Here is a 19,740-nt window from a genome sequence, read left to right as displayed (position 1 = left end):
CATGGGTGACTGGAATTCGAGTGTAGGAAAAGGGAGAGAAGGAAACATAGTAGGTGAATATGGATTGGGGGACAGAAATGAAAGAGGAAGCCGCCTTGTAGAATTTTGCGCAGAGCACAACATAATCATAACTAACACTTGGTTTAAGAATCATGAAAGAAGGTTGTATACATGGAAGAACCCTGGAGATACTAAAAGGTATCAGATAGATTATATAATGGTAAGAGATTTAGGAACCAGGTTTTAAATTGTAAGACATTTCCAGGGGCAGATGTGGACTCTGACCACAATCTATTGGTTATGACCTGTAGATTAAAACTGAAGAAACTGCAAAAAGGTGGGAATTTAAGGAGATGGGACCTGGATAAACTAAAAGAACCAGAGATTGTACAGAGATTCAGGGAGAGCATAAGGGAGCAATTGACAGGAATGGGGGAAATAAATACACTAGAAGAAGAATGGGTAGCTTTGAGGGATGAAGTAGTGAAGGCAGCAGAGGATCAAGTAGGTAAAAAGACGAGGGCTAGTAGAAGTCCTTGGGTAACAGAAGAAATACTGAATTTAATTGATGAAAGGAGAAAATACAAAAATGCAGTAAGTGAAACAGGCAAAAAGGAATACAAACGTCTCAAAAATGAGATCGACAGGAAGTGCAAAATTGCTAAGCAGGGATGGCTAGAGGACCAATGTAAGGATGTAGAGGCCTATCTCACTAGGGGTAAGATAGATACCGCCTACAGGAAAATTAAAGAGACCTTTGGAGGTAAGAGAACGACTTGTATGAATATCAAGAGCTCAGATGGAAACCCAGTTCTAAGCAAAGAAGGGAAAGCAGAAAGGTGGAAGGAGTATATAGAGGGTCTATACAAGGGCGATGTACTTGAGGACAATATTATGTAAATGGAAGAGGATGTAGATGAAGATGAAATGGGAGATATGATGCTGCGTGAAGAGTTTGACAGAGCACTGAAAGACCTGAGTCGAAACAAGGCCCCCGGAGTAGACAATATTCCATTGGAACTACTGACGGCCGTGGGAGAGCCAGTCCTGACAAAACTCTACCATCTGGTGAGCAAGATGTATGAAACAGGCGAAATACCCTCAGACTTCAAGAAGAATATAATAATTCCAATCCCAAAGAAAGCAGGTGTTGACAGATGTGAAAATTACCGAACTATCAGCTTAATAAGTCACAGCTGCAAAATACTAACACGAATTCTTTACAGACGAATGGAAAAACTAGTAGAAGCCAACCTCGGGGAAGATCAGTTTGGATTCCGTAGAAACACTGGAACACGTGAGGCAATACTGACCTTATGACTTATCTTAGAAGAAAGATTAAGGAAAGGCAAACCTACGTTTCTAGCATTTGTAGACTTAGAGAAAGCTTTTGACAATGTTGACTGGAATACTCTCTTTCAAATTCTAAAGGTGGCAGGGGTAAAATACAGGGTGCGAAAGGCTATTTACAATTTGTACAGAAACCAGACGGCAGTTATAAGAGTCGAGGGACATGAAAGGGAAGCAGTGGTTGGGAAGGGAGTAAGACAGGGCTGTAGCCTCTCCCCGATGTTGTTCAATCTGTATATTGAGCAAGCAGTAAAGGAAACAAAAGAAAAGTTAGGAGTAGGTATCAAAATTCATGGAGAAGAAATAAAAACTTTGAGGTTCGCCGATGACATTGTAATTCTGTCAGAGACAGCAAAGGACTTGGAAGAGCAGTTGAATGGAATGGACAGTGTCTTGAAAGGAGGATATAAGATGAACATCAACAAAAGCAAAACAAGGATAATGGAATGTAGTCTAATTAAGTCGGGTGATGCTGAGGGAATTAGATTAGGAAATGAGGCACTTAAAGTAGTAAAGGAGTTTTGCTATTTGGGGAGCAAAATAACTGATGATGGTCGAAGTAGAGAGGATATAAAATGTAGGCTGGCAATGGCAAGGAAAGCGTTTCTGAAGAAGAGAAATTTGTTAACATCCAGTATTGATTTAAGTGTCAGGAAGTCATTTCTGAAAGTATTCGTATGGAGTGTAGCCATGTATGGAAGTGAAACATGGACGATAAATAATTTGGACAAGAAGCGAATAGAAGCTTTCGAAATGTGGTGGTACAGAAGAATGCTGAAGATTAGGTGGGTAGATCACATAACTAATGAGGAAGTATTGAATAGGATTGGGGAGAAGAGAAGTTTGTGGCACAACTTGACCAGAAGAAGGGATCGGTTGGTAGGACATGTTCTGAGGCATCAAGGGATCACCAATTTAGTATTGGAGGGCAGCGTGGAGGGTAAAAATCGTAGAGGGAGACCAAGAGATGAATACACTAAGCAGATTCAGAAGGATGTAGGTTGCAGTAGGTACTGTGAGATGAAAAAGCTTGCACAGGATAGAGTAGCATGGAGAGCTGCATGAAACCAGTCTCAGGACTGAAGACCACAACAACAACAACATAAGAATACAATTACAAAGGTACAAAATACATCATTAAAGAATACAACAATACAGATAACATTTGTAGTACAGGCTTTACAAAAGAATCGAAATAACATATGCATCAGTGTTACAGGAATTATGACATGAGTACATACATAAAAGATCAGAATAACTGTCGAAACTTCAACTTCACACATGAGCATTAAAACAGTACAGAATAAATAATGTCTAAACATCTTTACAAAGAAAATAACATAGTATTAGAAAAATTCTACAACATAAATCTTATTAGCTAAACACGTAAAGACAGGAAAAAGACAAATACACAAGGGTACATAAACACATAGCGGAATAATACAAAAGGAAAGACAGGGTTCGTTTTCAGTGTAACATTTGGTACTGCAGTCCAACTCAAAAATTTATTCCATAGATCTTTCCTCTTATTTCAACATTTGTTTCCACCAAAAATATCCTATCCAAGCATGCTTTCTGTATTTATATGTTCACATATTTCTTACCTCATTATTTATTTTCCATTATCTTACCTCATCATTTATTTCCAAGAAAACCTTACCTAAACCTGTTGTCACTAAACCCTACTTTTTTGTTCATATCCTCTTTCAAAATACTGTTTTGGCCAAACAATTTTCTTATAGCTTCTCTATGCATTTCTTCCAATTAATCACAACTCGTTCTCACATATAGCCTACCCCATCTTAAGCTAACTTAAATCTACTGAGCTCAGATGTTAAACTAAGGGACAAGGCAATGCAGCAGCACAAAACAATTAACACAAACAGCAATGACAAAAAATGGAAATTGGCAAAGCAAGCTACAGTAAATCTAAATTACCAAACAAATGCAACATTACAACTAATATGAACCAATGTGCATCAACAAGAAAAATAAATCAGTAGTAAAACTGGCTTAACAGAGTAATACAAAGTGAAATTTATTAGCACTATGCCTAGCAAACAGCAGCAGCAAATGCAATAACTTATATCTAAACATGACAAAGCTCAAGCAGAAAAATTATTACAGTAAAAATGGCCATGTTTAATACCTATGTCACATCTTAACACTGGAGTGATGCATCACGATAACTTACTCTACCAAAAAAATTACCAAGTAGTTGAAAAGAAAATAATGTATGCAGTTACTGTTATTAATCCCTTCTTATTGTTCTTTCCATTCCAAGTGCAACTTTTTCGAAGAATATGGATCATAAAATTATTATTTAATAGATCTGTTGGCAGAAAGTGTTCACATTAGCAAATGCACTTAATTTTATTTTATAAAGCCAATGCTGCAACACAGCTGGAAACCAGATATTAAACAAAATGAGCAATCTCTCAACTAGAAAGACAATAGATGTAAAATGTTTCTCATCATTTCATTAGGCATTTTAGTGAATATCATAAATTAAGAGCTCCACAGTGTAATCATATGTTTTCAAGTTTGAGCGTGTCGTATTTGCGATGCTTTCGACAAAGAAATGTCAATAGCGAGCATAATGGCCTCTTTTTCTTTTTTTTTTACTCCACCTGTGCCTCTGAAAGGCACACACTAATGACTTTTTTCCAGGCGACTGTCGCGCAGCTGGGTGCCCACGACGCATTATGTGAAGGTGGTCACTTAACTTTCTTACCGAAATATTTATGACACTAGTTTGCACTACAGTGACAATCTCATATAAAAAATTTCACAACTCGAGAATTTGCGTTGCAAATGTGTAGAAACAAAATCCTATGAATATAACAGTGTGCAAAAATTTTCGCCTGCATTGTGATACATTCACACATTTACACACATTTCATGACTCTTAAGGTACGATTCTCAGCTTATTGATCATAAACATACCTCAACAGCATAATACACATCGTCGTCGTAAAAATAACATCATAACACCTCAGTCAAATCTCAAAAACGTTGCAGCTTCTTTCAATAATTTCAAAACCTTCAATAAAGTCATCTACCTCAAACGTACTTCAAAAATCATGATCCCTTACCAAATTCATCATTCAAAGCTCTCATAGTATCACAATGGTTCCAAAAAAATATGAACAGTTCACAAAGAACAGACAAAATACAATTTCATAAGTGTGAAGTTATCCAACTGTGTAATTACATTAACATCAGTCACTGATGTAGTAAAATAAATGTTTGTCTCTCCCAGTTAAATGATCAGATAGCTGTGTAATTTATGTGTTAGAGAAATATGATACCGATGTGTAAAGTTGTATAAGCAAATACCATATTAGCTAGGGCTCCTTGTGCTTGCCAAACACATGGTACACAAAGTAAGCATGTACCCCCCTGAGGTTTAATGTAATTATACCCTCAGGTGTTACAGATTACAGCAATGGAATGAAGTGTATCACGGAAAACCATTGTATCATTGTACTTCAAATCTCTTTAAAAATAAATGATTTAAATACAAAATTAATCACTCAAATACGTGTACTGTAGCGCTAAACTGTGCGTCTTGTTGTAAGATAATCACTGTGCAAGTGTCGTAGTTATCGTCCTCCGAAAGCTAAGTTCTGCAGAAGCCAATGTACTTACCTCATGATAAACAAAAGTGAAATGCTTTGCGTATAGATATCTTAGTTATTACGCTTATTGCCGTGAGGAAGAAAGTACTGTGCTGTAACGTATTGTTGTGCTACGGAAAAGGCAGTCTCATTGTAGCTATACCACAAAAGTTACTACTAAAACATGTTTTACTTTCCAGAATAATACAGAAAAACTGTGCAGAAATAAAACAGAAACACTGCAAAAGCAACATTGTGAATTGTCACTCATTAGTAGCGTCGTGATAAAATCGTGTAGCTGTCACATAAACTAACCACTGTGTCATCTGGTATCTCACTGAAAGTACTTTAAATCCAGAATGTATTTTCAAGTAAACCAAAATGTTGCATTAAAATCTCATTAGCAGTATATGTTCTAAGTATGTAAGCCTTATAGTCGTTACGTAATCGTGCAACTAACGAGCAAGAATGTACACACACAATAACACTGTGACGTCTGTTCACTATAACAATGCATTCGTAATTTCTGTTTAAATAAGTTCTCTTGGTTCTTGATTGGATATTTAACTTCAAACATTGTTGCATGGTAACAGTTTCTAAGTCTGACAATGCATACTAGAAATGTGAAGCGAAAAGTTTTATGGCAAAGACAAAGTTAAAAAGCAGATTATCTCTCAATAAATGGTTTTACATGCAAAATGTGGTGTAAACCTTTACTCTTCCTAGTACGCAGAGTTTCAACTTCAACGCAATTATCATGTGGTATACGTCGGATTCTGTAAGGTCCATTGTAAACTAGAAAGAATTTGTGACTCAAGTGTTTCTTCTTATGTGACCATGAATGAGTTTTAATGAGAACTTTCTGACCAATATATAATTTCTTTGCATTTGCTTTACCGTGTAGTTTTCTCCTTTTGTCTGCTGCAGATTTTATATTTTTAATAGCCAAATCAATTATGTCTTTGTGTCGAAGTTTACGTGTATTCGTGAAAGGTACAAGCTCTCTAATTCTGTTCGGTGGTTCTTCATTCTTCAGTACAATAGTAGGTGGTATAGCAGTGGAATCAGGAGGCATTTCACTCAGCACATTTTGAAATAAGTGTAAATATCTGTCCCAATGCTGATGCTTTCTGTGACAATAAAGTCTGCAAAGCTTATTGATTTTTTCATAATCCGTTCAGACGGGTTACAATGTGGTGAGTACAATGAAATAAAAACAGGTTTAATTTTATGATTCCGAAGCATGCGTGACCAAACAGCAGATCTGAATTGCGGTCCATTATCTGAAATGACTTTAACAACGTGGCCAACTTCACGTAAGCAATTTTTAACAAAGGCGTTGGATACAGACCGTCCAGTGGCTTTACGTAACGGTGTGAAAGAAACAAATTTTGAAGTAAGTTCAACAGCGACTCGAACGTACGAAAATCCATTAGATGTTCTGAAATGCGGTCCCAAGAGATCAACAGCAGCAAATTCTTTTAATTTAGAAGGAATGATGGGAAACAGCGGAGCACGATGTGAGACAGTAGATGGTTTCACCTTTTGACAAAGGTTACAAATAGACAAGACTCTTCGAATTCTCTTTTCCATATTGTTAAAATAACAAGTCGTCCGAAGACTATGATAACATTTTCGTGGACCAAAATGTGCATAGCTGAAAAGAATGTACAAATGAGCTTATTAACAAAATCGTCAGAAATGCAAAGTACCCTTAGCTTGTCATCAACAGTGCAGCGTTTGAACAGTATGTTGTTTCTAACCAGATAATAATGCCGAATCTGGGTGTGTGCTTTTCATGCCACTTACTTTTGATGTCTTTCCAAATCGGATCATTATCTTGCTCATGAGCAATGTCCTTTAAAGATGTGGTGATGAAGTTTTCAAAGGTGACTTTCTGAATGTAAAGAATACTGAAATTTTTCTCGAGGTTGCCTTCTGTGTTACTTTTCTCAAGCCCAGCCGGTGCGCGTGACAGTGCGTCCGCAACAATGTTCTCCTAGCCGAGAATGTAGACTATTGTGAAGTGGAATTCTTGAAGATGCAATGCCCAACGTTTTAACCTGTCATGATTTGATTTTGAAGACATAAGAAATTGTAATGCACGATGATCACTGTATACTTTTACGTGCTTACCAGAAAGAAAGAAACGGAATTTGTTAAATGCCCAAACCATAGCTAAATCTTCTAATTCAGTAACGGAATAATTTTTTTCAGATTTTGTTAGCACTCGGCTAGCAAAAGCAATGGTTTTCTGAACAGTAGTGTCATTTTCTGTGGCTTCTTGAAATAAATGGGCACCAAGACCGACTTTAGAAGAATCTGTGCTAAGGCAGAAATCTTGTGACAGGTCTGGATGAGCTAGTATTGGCGCGTTAAGCAGCGATTCTTTCAAAGAATTGAATTCCAACTGTGCTTGTTCGTCCCAGTTCCAAATAGTACTTTTTCCAGTGAGAGAACAAAGTTTTGGTGTAACTAGAATTTGCATATTCAGAAAACGACGGTAAAAATTTACAAGACCTAGAAAACTGCGGACTTGGTTTTTTGTGGATGGAACTGGAATGGTTCTGATTGCTTCTAACTTTTCAGGATCCGGCTGAATGCCTTCAGAAGAAATAATATGTCCCAAAAACGTCACCTTTGTCCTACCGAATTCAGACTTTTCCAAGTACTATAATTCCAGATTCTGCAAAAAAATGTAACAAGCTGTTGAGGATGCGATTGTGTTGTTCCCATGAGGCGTCTGCTATCAGAATATCGTCCACATATAAGGTGATGTGATGTTTTAAGGACTTAGGTAATATGGAATTTAGCCCGCGAATGAATGCTGCCGAAGAAATGTTCAAACCAAAAGGAAGCTTCCGAAACTGATAAAGAACGCCGAAACAAAGGAAAGCTGTGTATTTTCTACATTCTGGATGAAGTTCGATCTGATAAAAGCTGTATCTGAGATCAATAGAAGACAACACTTTAACACCATTAGAATTTTGAAGAAGTTCTTCTAACGTTTGCAGCCTGTCTGTTTCAGGAATGATGATAGTATTGATTTGTCTCGAATCTAAGACAAGCCTGATCGATCCATTTTTCTTCTCAACAACATGTAATGAATTGTTGTATAAGCTTACTGCAGGCTCAATAATGCCCTCGTCAAGCATAGATTGTATTTCTGTTCTAACACGGTCCCTATAATGCGCCGGAATTATGTATGATCTAACACAAAATTTAGTATGCTCACGAACACGAAATTGGTATTGAAATCCCTTGATTGTTCCTGTTTTGTGAGTAAAAACTGTGGAATGTGCTTGTAAAATCTCAAAAGGTCTTGCTTATCAGTGTCATTGCAATTACCAATTGTTTGAATTTTATTCTGAATTAACTCGTTAGTATCAAATGCGCCGTCGATATCATCCCTGTCAGTACTTGCAGAGTGATTGTTAGTGTCAAGTTCCGTCGAAAATTCCGATCTGTTGTCTAACAGGAGGTAAAGCCGATTAATTTCTTCGTTATGGTTTGAGAGCCAATCTTCAAATTTCAAAGCTATTGACTTACCTTCTTTCTCTAAACTTATTTCAGCATCGTGAAAGTTTAACATTGCTTTGCATTCATTCAAAAAGTCTACTCCCAATATAATTTCCGTCGATAATAATGGAACAATAAGAAAGTTCATAGAGAAGCTGTGGCTTTCACAAAAGAATTCTAAGTTGGTTTGTTGGCGTACATCTACACTTCTTCCAAAGATTGCACCTTGTAATTTAATCTTACGTAACGGAAGTGTGGGACAATCGTTCGATTTGTTGCATTTGCTAAAGGCTGTTTCACTAATTACTGAAATGGGGCTGCCAGAGTCAAGTACTGCCGTAAATTTTACGTCATTTACTGTAATGTGAATCACAGGATATGCAATGTTATGTTTTACGTCATGCTCCTGGAGTAAGATGTCCCTAATGTCTTCCATTTTTACGTAATTACTAGCTACGGCGGCTGTGTCGTCAGTTTCATACGTACGTTTTGTGGCTGCCAGCGGTATGAGTCATTGCCTATTGTCTCTTTGATGGCGCGCGTCGTTATTGGGATTTGGAGACCTAACTTCTACAAATTCACCTTGTCGAGAGGGCCCTGCCCTGTTTGAATCCCCCCAGTTCTGATGCAATTCAGGTCTGTCGTTACGATCATATCGTCTGTCGTCATGTCGGTAGATTCCATAGTTTCTTTCTTGTCGATCACGTGGTGGAGAATTTCTCCCTGAATCGTAACTGCACGCTGGACCATTGCGTCGAAAGTTATTCTGTCTCCCTTGATATTAATTATTTTGGTTCCCGTATTGTCTGTTTCTCTGATTGTCTCTGTGATAGTCACTACCGTGGAGAGGTGATCTATCCCTGTAATTGTTACTACTCTGCCGACGGTTGTCATATGGGTGGTGTCTGTTTTGGTCACGATTTGTGTTGTGAGAATAGCCTTGTCGTGTCCAGTTATTATTTCTTTCATCGCGGAATTGTGACGGATGTGACCTGTAATTGTTGTGCACCTGTTTTCGCGTCCCGCGATTGTCAGTGTCAATTTCTAATTCTTGTAAGAGTCCCTGAAAAGCTTCAATGTCGTCTCTGCAACGTCCTGCCAAAATAATATGTCGTAAATGTTCAGGTAATTTGATTAAGCAAATGCGGATGAGTCCTGAGGAGCTGTATGGGTTTGACAGGTACTGATTCTTGTGCAACATGTCTTCAAAATATTTCAAAGACTGGAAAATTCAGATTGATCGAAATGTTTCATCATTATGATGGTATGTTTTACTCAGTCTTGTGTAGCTTGAGTCCAATATGCTGAGAGGAAGGCATGATAAAATTCTCCTTCACTGTGACAATTGTGAATGACCGATCGCATTCTTTCAGCTGGTTCATTCTCTAAGTAGCCACAAATAAATTCTACCTGTTCTCCAATGACCAGTTGGGAGGAAAACAATGAGAGAATTGATGGAGCCACGCTTGTGGATGAATGTCGTTGCCAGAATTCTTAAATGTTTTGAATTTACGTGTAGTAATAAACAGCTTATAGTCAAAATCATCGTGTCGGCGAGTAGCATATCGGTCATTGTTACGTCGTGTCGGCAGTTCCATCTCAAAATTCGGTGCACCTTACCAATTTCTTTCATAATTTCCGAAATGCCCTGTGTTATTATTTTGTGGTTGTTCCGTATTTCTCAGTCCCTCTTCCCGTGTTGGAGCGCGAGTGTCCTCTGAAATATGTAATTTTTGTATTACCTGTGTCAGCTGATCTTGTACTTCCCGGATTTCTCTTTGGTGTTGCATATTAATTTGATTCTGATTTTGTTTGAATTTCCTAATTTCTTCGCACTCTTCTGTGTCATTAAAGACTACCGGTTTTGTGTCATTCAGATTATCATATACCTTCATAGATAAATTATTTAGCTGATCCGAAAGTTCGACTACTTTCTCTGATAGTGAACTAATTTCCTCCATGTGTCTTTCTGAACCAATTTTCAGAGTATCTACTGTGTCCTTTAAGTTTTCCTGAGTTTTTGCAAGTTGCGTAACCTAATCGGTAGATGCAACTGAGTCAATTTTAGCTTGCAAGGTCTCATGATTTTCATGAAAAATAGTTTGCAGTTCTTTTATGGCTGCTTCGTGATTTTGTAATGCATTTTCAAGCAGCGAAAAAGAGGTTGAAAATGCTCACAAATTTGTGTTTTTACGTCATTACAGACTTTTTGACATTTCGATTCAATGTTGTGTAACTCAGTAGTTAAACCTTCACGTGTTTGTTCAAGTGTGGTGTCTAACTTCCGAAGATTTTGTTCCACTGTGTCTAACTTTTGAAGCTTTTGCTGTGTTTGTCTCTGATTTTGTTCCATTGTGTCTAACTTTTGAAGATTTTGTTCCATTGTGTCTAACTTTTGAAGCTTTTGCTGCGTTTGTCCCATTTGTTGTATTAATTGTAAGAACAATGCACTGGTGTCTTAAGCATGTTCCTCAGTGCTTTTCGGCAGTGAATTTACACTGGCAACATTCACATTTTGACAAGCAGAAAATGTGTCTTTACATATTTGAGAAAACGGTGAGGACCCAAAACCTGAATCTACAGTATTTGCGAGGTTGTGTCCTGCCATTTCGGATTCCTGAGGCGAGCTATTGCCGATCGATCGATCGATAATGCTTCCCTGTTCTCTAATTGTTTCACTGTCTACGCTATTATTTGCCGCCTGCTCCATTTCCCTATGCACAATTACCAAATTACTCCTTTGAATATCTGTTAATTCATTACACAATGGTGCTGATAAGCTACGCTCGTCGTCACTATTATTTCTCAGTTTACTTTGGAGCCTAGTGTTACGTTTTTCACACGCCATTATTGACAAATATTTCACACGATAACACAGAAAAGCACAATTTGTAGAGCAAAATAAGAAAACACATTAACATAGCACTGAAAATTATATCTCGTTAATTGCAAGCACAGCTGTGAAATACTTGGTGCAAATCTACATGCTTGCCACAACTGTTTTACTATACAAGAATGAGAAACTACAACTACAAAGGAAATTCTCTCTACAATTACACACTAGCAATAAACAAAGGCTGCACTAATTGCACAAACTACAAGAAAAAATCAGAAGATTCCAGTGAGGTGTCCTGGCAGGGTCGCCATATGAAACGTCCCCTCAGTGCTTAAATTGACACACAATATTTTTAGCGCAATGCAATCTGACTTTCAGTAATCGCCACAAAGAATGGCCCTGACTAACATTAACCTATACCTTTCACAAATCACTTACCTCACAAAAATCTTCGTTACTCGAACTACTGCAATTCAGCGAGGGCCACTACTGCCAGCTAAATAAAAGATTCAAACTACTACTGATAGGCATAGTTAGCAAATGAAAGATTTTGATAGAGAACAAACGATGTATTTACCTTAATAGTGTTGAAGAGTCATAATATACATAGCAGTTCATGACATCCAGTCTTACAAATTTCAAAACTCCGCCATTTCTCTCCCCACATCCACCACTGCTGGCGGCTCACCTCCAACTGCGCAATGCTACGCACTGTTAACAACCAACTGCCCAACACTACAATGGTCAACAACAATGCAAACCAGCCAAAGACTGCACACAGCACAGCCAGTAATTTTCATACAGAGCGCTACGTGGCGTTACCAATATAAAAACCTAAACAGCCTACTTACAAGGACCTATAAGGTGCATATCCGGTAATCAGATCTTGATTAGACAGCTGCAGCGAAACGCTAGTCGCTTGCAAGCATTCTAAGATTCTATTCCATGCGACACATTATTTCTAGTTTCCAACCAGTCTGTAAGCCTGATTGCGACACTATGCCTTTTCATGCATATTAGTCGATTTGTCATTCAAAACCTGTTTGATCATAAGAAAACTAAACAAAAGTGCCTCTTTAGCATCAGCTCTGGCCGACCACCTGGTGCCCGATAACCTTTCCAAAATCGGAATTTTAGTACTATCACGTCCGCCCCAATAGCTGAACGGTCAGCGTGTTGGCATGCCACGCAAGGAGGCCCGGGTTCGATTTCCGGCTGGGGTGGGAGATTTTCTCCCCTCAGGGACTGGGTGTTGTGCGGTCCTCATCATCGTTTCATCACCGTTGTGGACACGCAAGTCGCCCAATGTAGCGTCGCACTCAATAAGACATGCACTTGGCAACCGAACGTTCGCCTGGGAACTCCGGACAGCTGAGGCCATATGATCATTTCCATTTTTTTTCCAGTACTATCATTTTTCAGTGCTTTCAAAATAAGACCTCATCGATAGGTAGAAACAGAAAAAATTGTACAGGAACTTTCAAGGAAATCAAAGAAAATGGATGATTCTGTACAACATTCTGCACCACACTTGGCGACTAAATTTAGCGAATGTGAGAAACAGGGAACATATTCAGCGTACTTATTTATATTTTTAATTTGTGCTGCTAAGCCGATGCACCTGACACTTATTTTACTGGCATTGTCATAGCTTTGCCCATGGCAATCTCTGATATAATGGCATTCTGTGTTTAAAAAAAAAGTAAGCTTTGGTAGAGTTCTTCAGCAGTACTACCCACCATATCCAAAAACTTCACAAATCTTTCCACTGGTCCGGATGGTAGGACATAGAACACTATCAGAACAAGTTGATCCACGTGAGATATATCAGGAGTAGAATCCAATGAGACTGGATAGTATTTGAATCTCTTAATTTGGCAAATAATATGATCCGGTATGGCTGATGCAATTTTTTTTTTTGTCATCAGTCTACTGACTGGTTTGATGCGGGCCGCCACGAATTCCTTTCCTGTGCTAACCTCTTCGTCTCAGAGTAGCACTTGCAACCTACGTCCTCAATTATTTGCTTGACATATTCCAATCTCTGTCTTCCTCTACAGTTCTTGCCCTCTACAGCTCCATCTAGTACCATGGAAGTCATTCCCTGATGTCTTAGCAGATGTCCTATCATCCTGTCCCTTCTCCTTATCAGTGTTTTCCACATATTCCTTTCCTCTCCGATTTCTGCGTAGAACCTCCTCATTCCTTACCTTATCAGTCCACCTAATTTTCAACATTCCTCTATAGCACCACATCTCAAATGCTTCGATTCTCTTCTGTCCCGGTTTTCCCACAGTCCATGTTTCACTACCATACAATGCTGTACTCCAGACGTACATCCTCAGAAATTTCTTCCTCAAATTAAGGCCGGTATTTGATATTAGTAGACTTCTCTTGGCCAGAAATGCCTTTTCTGCCATAGCGAGTCTGCTTTTGATGTCCTCCTTGCTCCGTCCGTCATTGGTTATTTTATTGCCTAGGTAGCAGAATTCCTTAACTTCATTGACTTCGTGACCATTAATCCTGATGTTAAGTTTCTCGCTGTTCTCATTTCTACTACTTCTCATTACCTTCGTCTTTCTCCGATTTACTCTCAAACCATACTGTGTACTCATTAGACTGTTCATTCCGTTCAGCAGATCATTTAATTCTTCTTCATTTTCACTCAGGATAGCAATTTCATCAGCGAATCGTATCATTGATATCCTTTCACCTTGTATTTTAATTCCACTCCTGAACCTTTCTTTTATTTCCATCATTGCTTCCTCGATGTACAGATTGAAGAGTAGGGGTGAAAGGCTACAGCCTTGTCTTACACCCTTCTTAATACGAGCACTTCGTTCTTGATCGTCCACTCTTATTATTCCCTCTTGTTTGTTGTACATATTGTATATGACCCGTCTCCCCCTATAGCTTACCCCTACTTTTTTCAGAATCTCGAACAGCTTGCACCATTTTATATTGTCGAACGCTTTTTCCAGGTCGACAAATCCTATGAAAGTGTCCTGATTTTTCTTTAGCCTTGCTTCCATTATTAGCCGTAACGTCAAAATTGCCTATCTCGTCCCTTTACTTTTCCTAAAGCCAAACTGATCGTCACCTAGCGCATTCTCAATTTTCTTTTCCATTCTTCTGTATATTATTCTTGTAAGCAGCTTCGATGCATGAGCTGTTAAGCTGATTGTGCGATAATTCTCGCACTTGTCAGCTCTTGCCGTCTTCGGAATTGTGTGGATGATGCTTTTCCGAAAGTCAGATGGTATGTCGCCAGACTCATCTATTCTACACACCAACGTGAATGGTCGTTTTGTTGTCCCTTCCCCCAATGATTTTAGAAATTCTGTTGGAATGTTATCTATCCCTTCTGCCTTATTTGACCGTAAGTCCTCCAAAGCTCTTTTAAATTATGATTCTAATACTGGATCCCCTATCTCTTCTAAATCAGCTCCTGTTTCTTCTTCTATCACATCAGACAAATCTTCACCCTCATAGAGGCTTTCAATGTATTCTTTCCACCTATCTGCTCTCTACTCTGCATTTAACAGTGGAATTCCCGTTGCACTCTTAATGTTACCACCGTTGCTTTTAATGTCACCAAAGGTTGTTTTGACTTTCCTGAATGCTGAGTCTGTCCTTCCGAAAATCATATCTTTTTCGATGTCTTCACATTTTTCCTGCAGCCATTTCGTCTTAGCTTCCCTGCACTTCCTATTTATTTCATTCCTCAGCGACTTGTATTTCTGTATTCCTGATTTTCTCGGAACTTGTTTGTACTTCCTCGTTTCATCAATCAACTGAAGTATTTCTTCTGTTACCCGTGGTTTCTTCGCAGCTACCTTCTTTGTACCTATGTTTTCCTTCCCAACTTCTGTGATGGCCCTTTTTAGAGATGTCCATTCCTCTTCAACTGTACTGCCTACTGCGCTATTCCTTATTGCTGTATCTATAGCGTTAGAGAACTTCAAACGTATCTCGTCATTCCTTAGTACTTCCGTGTCCCACTTCTTTGCGTATTGATTCTTCCTGACTAATGTCTTGAACTTCAGCCTACTCTTCATCACTACTATATTGTGATCTGAGTCTATATCTGCTCCTGGGTACGACTTACAATCCAGTATCTGATTTCGGAATCGCTGTCTGACCGTGATGTAATCTAATTGAAATCTTCCCGTATCTCCCGGCCTTTTCCAAGTATACCTCCTCCTCTTGTGATTCTTGAACAGGGTATTCGCTATTACTAGTTGAAACTTGTTACAGAACTCAATTAGTCTTTCTCCTCTTTCATTCCTCGTCCCAAGCCCATATTCTCCTGTAACCTTTTCTTCTGCTCCTTCCCCTACAACTGCATTCCAGTCGCCCATGACTATTAGATTTTCGTCCCCCTTTACATACTGCATTACCCCTTCAATATCGTCATACACTTTCTCTATCTGTTCATCTTCAGCTTGCGACATCGGCATGTATACCTGAACTATCGTTGTCGGTGTTGGTCTGCTGTCGATTCTGATTAGAACAACCCAGTCACTGAACTGTTCACAGTAACACACCCTGTGCCCTACCTTCCCATTCATAACGAATCCTACACCTGTTATACCATTTTCTGCTGCTGTTGATATTACCCGATACTCATCTGACCAGAAATCCTTGTCTTCCTTCCACTTCACTTCACTGACCCCTGCTATATCTAGATTGAGCCTTTGCATTTCCTTTTCAGATTTTCTAGTTTCCCTACCACGTTCAAGCTTCTGACATTCCACGCCCCGACTCGTAGAACGTTATCCTTTCGTAGATTATTCAACCTTTTTCTCATGGTAACCTCCCCCTTGGCAGTCCCCTCCCGGAGATCCGAATGGGGGACTATTCCGGAATCTTTTGTCAATGGAGAGCTCATCATGACACTTCTTCAATTACAGGCCACACGTCCTGTGGATACACGTTACGTGTCTTTAATGCAGTGGTTTCCATTGCCTTCTGCATCCTCATGTCGTTCATCATTGCTGATTCTTCCGCCGTTAGGGGCAATTTCCCACCCCTAGGACAAGAGAGTGCCCTGAACCTCTATCTGCTCCTCCGCCATCTTTGACAAGGCCGTTGGCAGAATGAGGCTGACTTCTTATGCCGGAAGTCTTCGGCCGCCAATTCTGATTGTTTATCAAAATTTAGGCAGTGGCGGGGATCGAACTCGGGACCGAAGACGTTTAATTATGAATCAAAGACGCTACCCCTAGACCATGGGTACACCCCGAATGAATTCCTCGCACGTTGTCTTTGACAAATATGATGCATGACCCTTTCCGTTATTGCATGAATTCGTATATGTTGGGCCAGAAACACATCAAATTTGGATAGTAATTCTAATAACCCCAAATAATTTCCACTGTAGTGTGAACCAACAATTTCATCACTACCTCGAAATGTTAGAGCTTGCTCAGCTAAAAGACTTATAACTGCAACAATTCGTTCTAAGAGTGTTCGCCAATACTTTTTGTGTTCGCTCTCAGTTTGGCTTGAATCGACACGTGCGTCCTTGTTTTTTAGAACTAACAGGGAAATTATCGCGTTTCTGTGCGAACTGCTTGCTTCATGTCTCTTCAGCAAAATATTTGCATTCTTCCAGTCATCTAATCCATCTTTCGCAAACCATGCCGAGCTGTCAGAATCTGCCACTTTACAAACAAAACAGAACAGTCGCAGTTAGCTTTATGAATGGCACAATCAATCTCCCATGTAAGTTTTATTCGTTAGTTTATGTTTGTATGTGAAAAAGACTTTCTACAGAATCTTGGCTTATTTTCCTTCTCATACACTTTCATTGAAAACAAAAAAACTACTGTTCGTATGCTGAACTTCGCTACTTCCTTTCATAATCCAATAATCTCTGTCAAAGTTGCTTGAGCACTCAGCAATATCGTTCGAATACATTTTACTTTTGCTTTGTGTTCCACTTGTACAAGATGCAGTAACATCAGAAGCCTGTAACATGTTTTCGACTTCTCTTTTTCTTGAAGACGGGGTCTATGGGCCGATAGGACTTCCTATGCTTTTTAATTCAGTTTGGCTTGGAGACGATATGACTGAACTGAGAAGACTACTCCTCCAGCCCGAACATGGAGGCCCAACGGTACCAACCGGCGGGCGTGTCAATGGATGCGGATGTGCAGGGGCATGTGGTCAGCACACCATTGTCCTGGCCATATGTCAGTTTCCGAGACCGGAGCCGCTACTTCTCAGTCAAGTAGCTCTTCAGTTTGCCTCACAAGGGCTGAGTGCACCCCGCTTGCCAACAGCGCACGGCAGACCGGATGGTCACCCATCCAAGTACTAGCCCAGCCCGACAGCGCGTAACTTCGGTGATCTGACGGGAACCGGTGTTACCACTGCGGCAAGGCCGTTGGCTTCGAGAAGACTTGCCGTCTGTTTAATTGCTTTATAACTTGTGGAAAACGTTACTACATCGGAAAAAGTTGCATACTCTGATGAATCTTCTTGTAGTATAACTATCACCCTTACAATCAACCGCAGCTTTCGTATTTTGTTCATTTTCTGTTTGTTCGGCAAAATCAGTCTGAACATTAAAAAACTCAGACAGTTTACGTGTTTCAGATATAACAGCATGTGTATTCCCTTCTTTTCATCTCAGAGTGGGCCGAACCGACAGTCGCCTTCCAAGAGTTTAGACTACTACGGCTTCCCATCTATGGGGATCTATTGAATCTATGCCCATAAAAATTATGCAGGAAGAAGAAGAAAACGAGTTGAGGGTGAGTTCTCAGCTGTTACCTACCCATCAATACAAATTCAGGCACATCTGTAAATTATTCGTAATTAGCGCTCTCATCAAAACATAATCCACTTGGCTTCATGTTTTATATGTAATAAATGTCGGGTTCCACAAACGACCTAGCTTGAGAATGTGGGCCTTATTGTGAAAGTATGCAGGTTACGAGCTGACTACTCTCGTGCACACAGACTGTTCGTCACTCGCTATGCCACACTGCTGCGATTTTAGGCCTAAGCGCGAAGTACAAACGTAACCTCGTCTTAACGGCTACCCACGAGCTACAGTGTGGCACTGCCAGGATTTGAATGGAAAGACGGTCAAGTTGACACTGTTGAATGTAAAATAGCGAGAGATAGTAAAGGCATGACTGGCTAAAATCATTGTTTTCCGGCTATTTCACATGCAAATGGAAGCGTATGGGCTTTTCTTTGCGTTCTTATTTGTATGTTTCAGTTTCGTTCCAGATATCGTAGACAACTTTCCAAATGAAGATGCAAATAATGGACTGTCGTTCGATGCTTCTTTCAACCTCCAATGGTGGTAAGGTCAATGGACGCTAAAATGAGGAGGTAAGTGATAATGAAGACTGTTCTGAAGATATAAAATCATCAGTAATAGCTCGAGATGTTCGTTCGCCGGATGCAAGTCTTTCGATTTGACGCCACTTCGGTGACTTGCGCGTCGATGGGGATTGGGGATGAAATGATCATGATTATTAAAACACAACACCCAGTCCCTGAGCGGAGAAAATCTCCGACCCAGCCGGGAATTGAACCCCGGCCTTTAGCATTGACATTCTGCCCGCTGACCACGCAGCTACCGGGGGCGGAAAACAGCTCGAGAAGATAGTGAAGGAGAATACGAAACGGTCTCTCACTTTATGGAAGACTAAAAAGAAGAGAATCTTTCAGGGTCGTTAAGAAGATTTGTAAATTATTTTACCAAAAACGATCTGTAAATTGACAGTAAATAGGGTAGGAAGCGAAGTCACGTGTGCAAATGTTTTTAAAGGTCAACATTATCGATCTACATGAATTTAATATAGTATGATACAATAACGTGACGATACGTGGCGTTAATATATCGAGCAATGGGACATTATAGCCACAATGCAAGTGGGCTGATTTTCTAAAAATAATCTGTTACGTGGTTGTACATATTCAATAGGAGTCCTATTGTGGCGCGAAGGGTAACCCATCTTACTACAACAAAAGAACTATGTATTATTAGGAAACAGTCGTGACGGCCGGTGTGGCCTAGCGGTTCTAGGCGCTTCAGTCTGGAACCGCGCGACCGCTACGGTCGCAGGTTCGAATCCTACCTAGGGCATGGGTGTGTGTGATGTCCCTAGGTTAGTTAGATTTAAGTAGTTCCAAGTTCAAGGTGGCTGATGACCTCAGAAGTTAAGTCCCATAGTCCTCAGAGCCATTTTGAAAGAGTCATATTCGCTGTGTGTGAAGAATTTTTCAGCGACACGCTAGTTACTATGCCTATGCGAGTTTTCGATAGACAGGATATGTATAAGCGTATTTTCATTTTAGAAATCACGTGTGGTCGTTCTCCTATCAAAAAGGGGCGAAAGACGACACACTCGTGCAGCCCGTGCGTCAGTAATACTACACTCCTGGAAATTG

The 19,740-nt window shown here is 39.7% G+C and overlaps 1 pseudogene; it reads right to left on the bottom strand.

The window, feature by feature from the left end:
• Positions 1 to 17,603: 17,603 nt before the first annotated feature.
• Positions 17,604 to 17,721, bottom strand: LOC124559050 (annotated as a pseudogene).
• Positions 17,722 to 19,740: the final 2,019 nt, after the last annotated feature.

The sequence above is a fragment of the Schistocerca americana genome, chromosome 1, assembly GCF_021461395.2.
Source record: "Schistocerca americana isolate TAMUIC-IGC-003095 chromosome 1, iqSchAmer2.1, whole genome shotgun sequence".
Classification (NCBI taxonomy): Eukaryota; Metazoa; Arthropoda; class Insecta; order Orthoptera; family Acrididae; genus Schistocerca; species Schistocerca americana.
Note: the sequence above shows the minus strand (reverse complement) of the source record. Positions and strands in the feature narration are given on the sequence as shown.